Source organism: Triticum aestivum, chromosome 6B, assembly GCF_018294505.1.
Source record: "Triticum aestivum cultivar Chinese Spring chromosome 6B, IWGSC CS RefSeq v2.1, whole genome shotgun sequence".
In the NCBI taxonomy this organism is placed as follows: Eukaryota; Viridiplantae; Streptophyta; class Magnoliopsida; order Poales; family Poaceae; genus Triticum; species Triticum aestivum.
This window is the reverse complement of record NC_057810.1, coordinates 207,255,051-207,266,230: the sequence shown is the minus strand read 5'-3', so window position 1 is coordinate 207,266,230 and position 11,180 is coordinate 207,255,051.

Here is an 11,180-nt window from a genome sequence, read left to right as displayed (position 1 = left end):
GCGGTACGCCACACCCCTCCCGATCAACAGAACCCCCGTTTTGACCGTAGGAGGTCAGTTTCCTCCGTTTTGCGGTATGCCACACCCCTCCCGATCAACAGGACCCTATTCCGAATGTAGGAGGTCCGTTTCCTCCGTTATGCGGTACGCCAGGCCTCATTTCAATCGCCTCTTTTGTCCAAGCCCTCCCGATGAACATGACCACGTATTCCGTTCCGACCCAGCCGGTTGGCTCCCGATGAACACGACGACGATGCTGTTTCTCCCTTCCGACCCAGCCATGTATGTATGCACGAGTAGGCGTTCGAGACCCTGCCCGTATGTACGTACGTGGCCATATTTTCTTTCTTGCACCCTCGCCGCTGTACGTATGTGTACATGCTACGTGCGCGCCTCTACTATGACATGTGCGTGCCTCTACAACGACCAGTATGTACGTACACGTTCGCGACCAGAATGACAACCCTACGTCCACTTCGACTAGGTGGGTCCCGACTGTCAGGCACTTCCATGCGTGCGAAGATGTAGCTGGTGGGTCCCAGAAGTCAGGGGAGTGAATCGTTTTTTTGCCCGGACGCACTTCCTTGCATGCGAAGATGTAGCTGGTGGGTCCCAGCAGTCAGGGGGAAATGTTTTTTTCGCGAAATACGGTGGCCCGTCCGGTGGGTCCCCGCTTGTCAGGTGGAGGAATAATTATTTTGCGCATAATAAGGAGGCACTTCCTTGCTACGGCCGTGCACCCAGCTGTCAGCCTCTCCATGTATAGTTCACGTCCGATGGAAGCCATTCCTTGACCACGCCGCGCCGAGAGCACCAGGGCGATGGACGACGGCGAGGCCTAGGAAGGGGACGACGCGAAGCCGGGGAAGATGCGGCAGTGGATGCCCACGCGTAGAGGAGTACGAGGGTTCACTGGTTCGCTACGGTGTCAGGCTGCCGTCGCCGCAGAATAACAGGGGGTGTGGGTGAGTAGAGGGATGGCCTGGCAAGCGGTGGGAGTAGTAGAGGGCGGTGATGCCTCCTCCGCATCACAGCCGGGCACGGGAGGCAAGAGCATGAGGCACGACCGGCGCTGGTTTGGGCGGCTGGAGCAAGAAGACCAGAGGTTGAAGAAGCACTACGGCCGTTGGATGGACATCGTACGGTCACTGGAGCTAGAATCGTGCATATTGACTAAGTTGACAAAGCCCTCCGTCCCCTTCAATTTAGTATGCCCACAAGTCAGCCTGCCACTATACTGGGTCCCAACTAACAGGGGGATTATTCATTTTTTTGTGCGTAATAAGGAGGCACTTCCTTGCGTGCGAAGATATAGCTGGTGGGTCCGAGCTGTCAGCAGCGGTAACGTTTTTTTCACGAAATACAGAGGCCCTTTTGGTGGGTCCCTGATGTCAGGTGGAGGAATCATTATTTTGCGCATAATAAGGAGGCATTTCCTTACGTGCGGCCATGGACCCAGCTGTTGGCCTCTCCACGTACAGTCCACTTCAGATGCATGTTGGTCGTTGACCACGTTGACCAGGCCGCGCCGAGAGCACCAGGGCGGTGGACGACGGCGAGGCCTAGGAAGGGAACGGCACGGAGGCAGGGAAGACTCGGCAGTTGTTTCCCACGCGGAGGGGAGTACGATTGTACGAGGGTTTACTGGTTCGTCTGCCGTTACCGGAGAATAACAACAGGTGTGGGTGAGTAGAGGGATGGCTAGGCCAGCGATGGGAGTACGATGGGGCGGTGAGGCCTACGCGGCAGCACAGCCGGCCACGGGAAGGAGGGAGCAGGCAGTCCCACCGGCGCTTGTTTGAGCGGCTGGAGCAGGAAGAGCAGAGATTGAAGAAGCACGATGGCTGTTGGATGGACATCCAACAGTCACTGCTTGTGCGTCAACCTTTTTTTTAGGAAAGCCTCAAATCTGTGGAAAACAACATACAACCCATCTGCCATTATTTCTAATAATTTACAGCCCATTTGCTAATTTTTAAGGTTTTTTTGGAGCCCATATTCTTTTTGTTAGCATTACAGCCCATATTGTGGCCACAGTTAAACAATTATACGAAATTTTGCATATTTCTGTGCGGTCCGAACTGTTTTTAATCCCGAAATTTCGACTCACATTCAAACTGATTTTAAAAATAAATGTATATCAATATAAAATCCAACAAATTCTCCACGCATCAAAATTAATGTAATTTAAAATCTCGAAATGAAAAAAAGATATTTGAAACTAATTGCCGGTCTAATGTGTTTTAAAAATGTACAACCCATTTCTCATTACTGATAGGCCATTTTCTCGGCCAGCCGAATGAAGCTCTCCTCGTCTTGAAAGATTTGCATCCCAACAGGCCTGACAAAGCGACTTACTTGGCAAATCACCAAAAAACAGGGCTGTGGCCTTGGATCCAGCTGTCAGCCTCTCCACGTACAATACTCTTTCGATGGAAGTCGGTCATTGACCACATTGACCACGCCGCGCCGAGAGCACCAAGGCGGTGGACGACGGCGAGGCTTAGGAAGGGGACGACGCGGAGCCGGGGAAGACGCGGCAGTGGATGCCCACGCGGAGAGGAGTACGAGGGTTCACTGGTTCGGCTGCGGCGTGAGGCTGCTGTCGCTGCAGAATAACATGGAGTGTGGGTGAGTAGAGGGATACCCTGGGCCAGCGGTGGGAGTAGTAGGGGGCAGTGAGGCCTCCGCGGCATCACAGCCGGCCATGAGAGGCAGGAGCACGCAGCACGACCGGCGCTACTTTGGGCGGCTGGAGCAAGAAGACCAGAGGTGGAAGAAGCACTATGGCCGTTGGATGGACATCATACGATCACTTGAGCTAGAATCGTTCATATTGACTAAGTTGACAAAGCCATCTGTCCTTGTCAACTTAGTAGGCCCACAAGTCAGGCACCCACTATGGTGGGTCCTAGCTAGCAGGGGGTATTCATTTTTTGGTGCGTAATAAGGAGGCACTTCCTTGCGTGTGAAGATATAGCTGGTGGGTCTGACCTGTCAGCGGGGGGAACATTTTTTTCGCGAAATACAGAAGCCCTTCCCACGTACAGTGCGTAATAAGGAGGAACTTTCCTTGCGTGCGACCATGGACCTCGTGGGTCCCAGCCGTCAGGCTCTCCATGTACAGTCCTCTTCCGATGACTCTCGTATGTTGACCATGCCGCGCCGAGCGCACCGAGGCGGTGAACGACGACAAGGCCCCAGACTGGAATGACCCGGATATGGGGAAGGCGCGGCAGTGGAGTCGTAGACGAAGAGGAATGGGTAACTTGACTGGTTCGGGTGCGGGGTGGGCCTACACTCGGCAGACAATAACAGGAGGTGCGGAGTGGAGGGATGGCCTGGCCGTCGGCGGGGTAGCGTTTCGCTGAGGAGCGCAAAACAATGCCGCTGGACGCCGAAGGCTGGAGCAGGCAGTTCCGGTAGCGCTGGGGGAAGAAGACGAGATATTGAAGAAGAATGTCGGCCGTTGGTTGTAAATCCAACGCCTGCTTAGGCTTCGACCTACTGGCTCACATGTCAGCCAGTCCATTTGTTTTTTAGTCCATTTGGTGGGCTGGGTGAAACAATGATGTAGCATCTATGCAGCCCGTTTAAATCCCATTTGCATTTTTCTCAAAATCCGCGGACTTGCTGGGCTGGGTGAAAATATCATGTTGGGCTAGACGGAGAAATGTTATAAAAACATAAACACATGATTGCACGTTAGTAAAATCTTTGCAAGCTTATGTACGCAATCACTAGGAGTTAACTTGGCAAGTTATATATAAACAATTATTATTATTATTTTGTAAGAACTTTCAACTTACGAAATAAAATATCATTTTAATTTGATCAGTTAATAGTATGTGGGGTGTTATTATTTTTTAGGCTAGACATGGGACAGTTGACTTGGTTCTAGGGGAAAGTACTGGGAGAAAACTCAGTTTAAATCGAAAAAGAAAGTGGTAGAAAATTCAGAGACCTGCTGGGTCCACCTGAGGAGAGGAATATGTTAGGAGGAAGGAGATTCAAAGCACGGCAGCCGAGTGAACTAGTTTTTTTTATGGACAAGTGAACTAGTTTAGATACATAAGCAAATAGCCACTAAAAAAAGCAATCAGGTTAATGGGTTCTTAAAAGAAATATTTCGGACAAAACAGATAATTATGACACATAGGCTAATGCATGAAACACTCAGATGATAAAGGTGCTTATAAACAGATAAAGTACAACATCTAGACCTTCCTGGCACGCTTGATCATGACGCTGCGGCTGTCTGTGTACTCGTTGGGTTATGGGAAGCAGACACGCCCTCATATCCAAGATCTGCCTGTACATGTCGTAGCATGCGTATGCGTCCTTGGCCGCGTACGTTATCTAGGCTAGATTCAGAGGTACCTCCCACGTGTTCAGGTCGTCTTCTTTCATGTTGGTGTATCAGGGGTCGATGATGGTCTCAGCGAGGTCAACCACGGAGTCCTTCTCCTGCTCGTTGTTGATGATCTTGTATTGCTTCTGGATGTCGACAAGCTTGTTGCACCAGATGGCCGAATGGTTACATTCTTCCTTCTCTCCACCATAGCGAAGGTGTAGTCAGCGCTGCCGATGAAATGGGCGAATGCTCCAGAACCTGGTGCAGCCATAGGACTGAGGCGAGGCAGAGCTTCACCGAGTCCGTATCGTTGGTGTACATCACATTCAACTTGGTGCAGCCATAGGACTGAACGGCAAACTAACTCCTTGCTGAAGTCCATATCCAGCAGGCTCACCCCTCGGATCGCCATTGGAGTCTCTTCGAGTGAACGAGTGTGTAGGCGGTGGCAACAATTCGTTTTTCAGCTCTTGGGGAACTAGATTCAATAGTAAGCTGAGTGTGTACAGGCGACAACAGTTACTACCCCTCCCTCGTCCGCTGCACGCCCGACAGAAGATGCACCCTCGGCACATTCAAACGCCTCCATTAAGAAACCTACTCCGACCACACGTCGGTTCACGAGCGGGTCTGTATTGGTACTGTAATAACAGGAGTTAGTGGTCACTTTACTTAAATTTAATTAGCTTTAATAAAAATTATACTTAAAACAAGCAATGCATTGGGATCAACATGCACACCAATTGGAATTTTTATTCTCAGGATGCACACGATCAACACATTTGTCGCACTTTCACAAAGATAATACTACCAAGTTTGAACTATTTGTTATGGTTGCTGTCCTTTGCATCATCATGTCGTGTTTCCCAGCTTGCAAGATTCAGAACCAACAAATAAGATCCAAATAATAAGTACAACAAAGATGCCTACACATCTCATTGATTCCCAACTTGCAAGATTCAGAACCAACAAATAAGATCCAAATAATAAGTACAACAAAGATGCCTACACATCTCATTGATTCCCAGCTTGCAAGATTCAGAACCAACAAATAAGATTCAAATAATAAGTACAACAAAGATGCCTACACATCTCATTGATTCCCAGCTTGTAAGATTTAGAACAACCCATTAGAGCCTTTTGATAAAGTGAATATCGGGATTAAATCCATCTTGGCTAGCCATGTCATACAATCTAAGAACTTGGCGAATGCTCTTGACCGTCACAACATCTGTAGTTGAGTATTCCCGTTTGCACAGCACAAACAAGGAGACAGGAGAGCATGATTTCACATTAATAGCGGCCTCCTTGAACTCAACCTCTAGCTCCACTAGGATGAGGTCTGCCTGGAGTTCCATTATTCAATTCATGCGCCTTTTTCTGCGGTTCACCTGAAATGGAGCAAAGATTGCATCACTCAGCTAGAAAGAAGTACTTGCTCTTGTGAGCTGGCAAGTTCTTCTTTAGTAGTTGCACTAAAATTGAGGAACATTAAGGTTGGCTGTCCGACTCATGTAAGGTGCAATTATAATTTTCTTATCCTTTTGTGCAGTTCCACTAAAATAAAGTGCCATTGTGGTGACAGTGACGGCTCCATCTTGCAAAGGCTAATAAAATGTTGCACGAGATTACCAGCAGAACTTGATGGAGATTTTGGAAACTCCAATCATCATTTTGTGCAGTTCCACCAAAATTGAGAGATGTTGCCCACGTGACATTTTAGTTGAACTGCACAAGACACTCATTCCAAAAAAAGTGTTTTGTGCAGTTCACCAAAAGGTCACAATAGCAACAAGGTGAAATGGATATCCCTATCTGCACAAAATGATAGAAAGTAAACAGTTGCTAGTCAATAAGAATATACGAAACATATACAAAATGAAAAGAAGCATCTTAATTATGTTCATGGCAATCACGCAAGGACAATAGAAATGTTAAAACGTCAGCAATGCTTCATGTTACCAGAAGCATTACGATCAACAATGAGATTCCTCAAATATGGGATTACTTTAATGGTGGCATTGCTTGTTTACCAGACACAGTAAATCAACAGTAGCTAAAGAGTTGGTTTAAGGGCATGGGACCGTGGGGACAACAGGACACTCAACAGCGTAAAGGAGCAACTTACTTATCATACTGGGGAAAACAGTAGGAGTGCCATTTGTAACACAGTTTAATTGCATCTTATCACTGGAGGCATTAGATTAACAATAACACTGGTTAGACATGTCCCTAAGGTAACAGTGTGATCACTTCCTTTTACATGCGCCCTTACATTAACAACAGCAAAAGGTTGGTATAAGGACATGCGACAGTGGACGCATCAAGACAATGCACCTACAAGGAGGCATAAAGTGGTGATGCCGAGCTTGTTCACGCTATGTGAGGGCAGCAAACCTAATCCTGGAGACCTTTTACTATGTGAGGGCAGCAAATCTAATCCTGGAGACCTTTTACTATGTGAGGGCAGCAAATCTAATCCTGAGACCTTTTACTATGTGAGGGTAGCAAATCTAATCGTGAGACCTTTTACTATGTGAGGGCAGCAAATCTAATCATGAGACCTTTTACTATGTGAGGGCAGCAAATCTAATCCTGAGACCTTTTACTATGTGAGGGCAGCAAATCTAATCCTGAAGACCTTTTACTATGTGATGGCAGCAAATCTAATCCTGGACATACTCCATTGACTTGTCCACCAGCCGCCACTTTCTATCCTTTTTCAACCAATAATAGATTTGTTCCTTATCCAGTTTGTACTACGTTTTCCCATTATTTCCCTTTTTAACAAAGAGACCGGTTGGGTATCCGGTCTCTACTACTTTCACCATATTATTTCCTCTTTGAATCAAGTCCTAGATTCATGCTACAAGTTTCCCCCCTTTCTTCGTTGTTTGAACAAAGCCCTAGATTCAAATGCATGAAGTAGCTTTACCTCTAATAATACTAAAAATTTAGGTGGCTTTGGAAGAGCTGATGGGAGTAGAAAAAGATGCACATGCAGACACGTGGGGAGCTGGGCAGTAGAGCAAGGCCGCTTTCGAAGAACTTATACCGGAGGGTTGCCAGGATGTCGGCGGCGATAGGTCGGATCTGCGGATAATACGGCAGGGAGGAAGAAGGGTCGGAGGACCTCCCAAGCTGGCGCTGTGTCAGAGAGAACGACACGGGCAGAGGATTGGGCCCCTCCGGCAGCTATGGGTTTCCTCCCTCGACAGTGATGACCACGTGAACGATGCACCTTTTAGTCCTCTACACACACCGGCCGAAGGGATCCGGCCGGATCTGTGACCAGCGGTGAGCAGAGAGAAAATGTTGCTACCGCTGTCTTGTTGATATCTGGAGAGGATGAGAGAATGAAGAGAGCAACCCTAATAAAGCAAGCGCTCAGGCCCCTGCGTCCATATATAGTGGAGTGATTATCTTTTTTCCTCCACAACAAGCGTTTCAATTTGTGTACGTGGCATTAAAGAAAAGAAACTCTCTATTTAAGGTGACTACTCTCCGACTCCTACTTACTACTACAGTATTGTTCACTTGTGCTCCCCGCCCCTCCATTCATTGAACAACCCCATGGGTGAATAAACATTCAGTAATTATTGTATATATATAGAACGAACAAGCTCGAACTATTTTTGCGTAGTTAAAAGTTGAGGGCGGGGCTTTTCCCGGGTAGTACGCGCGGCAGTTTTTGGGTAGGCGTTTTGACAGAGAGGCGAGGAGGTGAGCGAGTGGGGCTGTGCGATTTGATGGCGCGTTACTGCTGGAAAGACTTGTGATATGACCACTCACTATAGTCATGAATTACTGGCGCTCCGACCGGGGTGATGCGCCCCTTCCGTTCCGCGCTCTAATCTGGTGCATGACACGTCGACCCGGATGCTGGCTCTCCCACATGTCGGAGTAGTAAGAAGGAGCAAAGAATGATGCGGTATATACTAGTACTATACTACTCCCTTCGTTCCTAAATATAAGTCTTTGCAGGGATTTCACTATGGACCACATACAGAGAAAAATGAGTGAATCTACACATAAAATGCATCTATATACATCCGTATGTGGTCCACAGTGAAATATCTAAGAAGACTTATATTTAGGAATGGAGGGAGTACTACTCAGGTCGGAGGAGTGTGAAGCACAGTAGCCCAGTGAACCAGCCGTGCGAACAACGGTAGCCCAGTGAACTAGCAGTAAAAAACAATGTGGTGATATGTCCATAAAAAACAATGTGCTACGGTCTACACTGTAGCATGTACAGTAACACTCCTCTTTGTTTGGATCCCTGAGTTAGAGCTGGTTTGGGTTGAAATAACCTCAAATTATCGAAACAAGAGGGGTTAGTTTGAGCTAGTTTGCTCTAACCCAGCTAAAAAAATAGCCCGGTGGAGAGGTTCTAATTGGGTTAGTTATCCTCGGGCCCACTAAAAGAGAACTAAAAAAATCTCACCTGCCCGTACCAGATCGCTCCCCTAAAAAAATCTCACCTGCCCGCACCAGATCGCTCCCCCCCTCTCGCACGACTCCTCTCTGTTCCCCATAGGGCCGCCCGCCCAAGCGCCGCTCGCCCTCTCTCTCCTCCGGCCGCCCTCTCCTTCCGGCCTCCGCCGCCCTACTCCGGCCGCCCTCTCCCTCCGACCTTCGAAGGTCGCCCCGCTCCCCCTTCACTAATTGTTTTTCTCCCTTTGTCGTGCGCGGCGGCGGCGCATCTACCAGGGAGGTCGCGAGATGGGTGAGTTTGTTCGTTCCTTCTCTGTCTCACGGCCATATCATTGATCTTGCTTGCTCTAGCACTAATTCTAATTTGGAAAAGTAGATCCTGATCAAACTTGCTATAGATTTGCGGTGCACGCATGGAATTGTTTGATGCTGCTTGAGGAGGTAATAAATCTTTCTAGAGGCCCAAAGATTTAGGTCACCTTTCTAGGTATTTCAATTTCAGGCTTGGATTATTTGTAAAGGCCCAAAGATTCAGTTCACCTTTCTAGGTATTTCAATTTCAGGCTTGCATTGTTTTTAGAGGCCCAAAGATTCAGTTCACCTTTCTAGGTATTTGAGTTTCAGGCTTGCATTATTTCTAGAGGCCCAAAGATTCAGTTCACCTTTCTAGGTATTTCAGTTTCAGTCTTGTATTATTTCTAGAGGCCCAAAGATTCAGTTCACCTTTCTGGGTATTTCAGTTTCAGGCTTGCATTATTTCTAGAGGCCCAAAGATTCAGTTCACCTTTCTAGGTATTTTAGTTACAGGCTTGCATTATTTCTAAAGGCCCAAAGATTAAGTTCCCAGTCGGCGGCAAGCGGCCCTGCTACCCATGCCGGTGTCGACCTCAACTCGCAAGGGCCGGTGTCGGAGGGGTTCCCGGGGCTTGGGCTCTACAGAGCCTTCCTCCAGAGCAATGATGGCGAGCTCCTCCCTCGGTGCGTGAGGGGATCCGGGCTCCCTCCCTATCGTGAACGACTTCCGTGATGAGTTAGCTAATTATTTATTTCATGAAGTGTTTTTTTATTTTGTGAAGCTTGATTGACGACTTGTATGTTTAAGTGGGATATCTCATCTGTAAGGACAAAGTAAAAATTATCATGTTTTGCATGCTTGATTTGTATAGATGGTTCGTTTATGTCAACTATGAGCGGGAGGAGGCCACAGAAGAGCCGACCACACCAAGAGGGTGCTTGGATCCAAGGGACTTATTTTAGTCTGACTAAAAATAGGATCCAAAGTAGTCAAATGATTGAGATAGAGCATTTATTGTCAATCTAACCTTGCCATCCATACACCTCTTTGGTTTAGAGTTAGTTCAGGGTTAGAATCTAACTCTAACCTCTAAATTAGTTAGAGTTCTCCTCGTCTCAGTTCATCGCCATCATACTTTCCCCATTCCTGTGTTTTCAGTATCATGCGAATCAAAGAGGCCCTTTTTTTTGGGAAAAATCAAAGAGGCCCTTAGACTAGTTTAGGTCCGGTCATTTTTTATAAATGTGTTATGTCCAAAATTTAATGAACGTGCTCCGGTTTCCACGAAAATAATCCGGTTTCATGTAGTAATTCATTGATTTATTTATTCTTCTACGGGGGGTTTGCATGTAATTCATGAGGTCTGAAATGTAAAGTACCCTGGCATATGCTCCGAGTCGTGCATGCACTACGACCCAGATGCTCTATGTCCCACATGTCAGCGAATGGTCGCACGTGGAAATAGCCTAGGAGTACATATAGGAGGATAAATGCGTGAAAAAATATGTACTGTGAAGCGTAGCCGTGGTTCAAAAAGGAGACCTAAAGTGATGACAGCTATAGGTCGCACGCACCCAACTAGTGGTACTAGACATACGACTAATTTTTCCCTCAAAAAAAAGAGGCACGAGTGCTTAGTACTCCTATTCTATAAACACGAGTCCCATCTGACAACAGCGTCCGTGCTACAACTAGCTCTCCTCCCTCGTTTCTACCTTCTAATTCTAAACTCAGCCGACGCCCAGTGGGTGGGGTGGGTTTGCTCAACTACGGCCCCACCTCACAGTGAAGATGTTACGACTGGAATAAAAAATGCCATATACTCCCCCCGTTCATAAATATAGGCCTTTTTAGATACTAGTTCAAATGGAATACAACATACAGATGTATGAAGACATAGTTTAGAGCGTAGATTCACTCATTTTGCTTCGTATGTAGTAGTCATTTGCTGGAATCTTTAGAAAGACTTATATTTGGGAACGGAGGGAGTACTATACTAACAAAACATTAAGGCCACGAGGCGATGCAGTGCTGGTTACAGGAGGCAAGAAGAAGAGATGCATCCATCGACGATGTTGTCCTCGACTCAGTGCG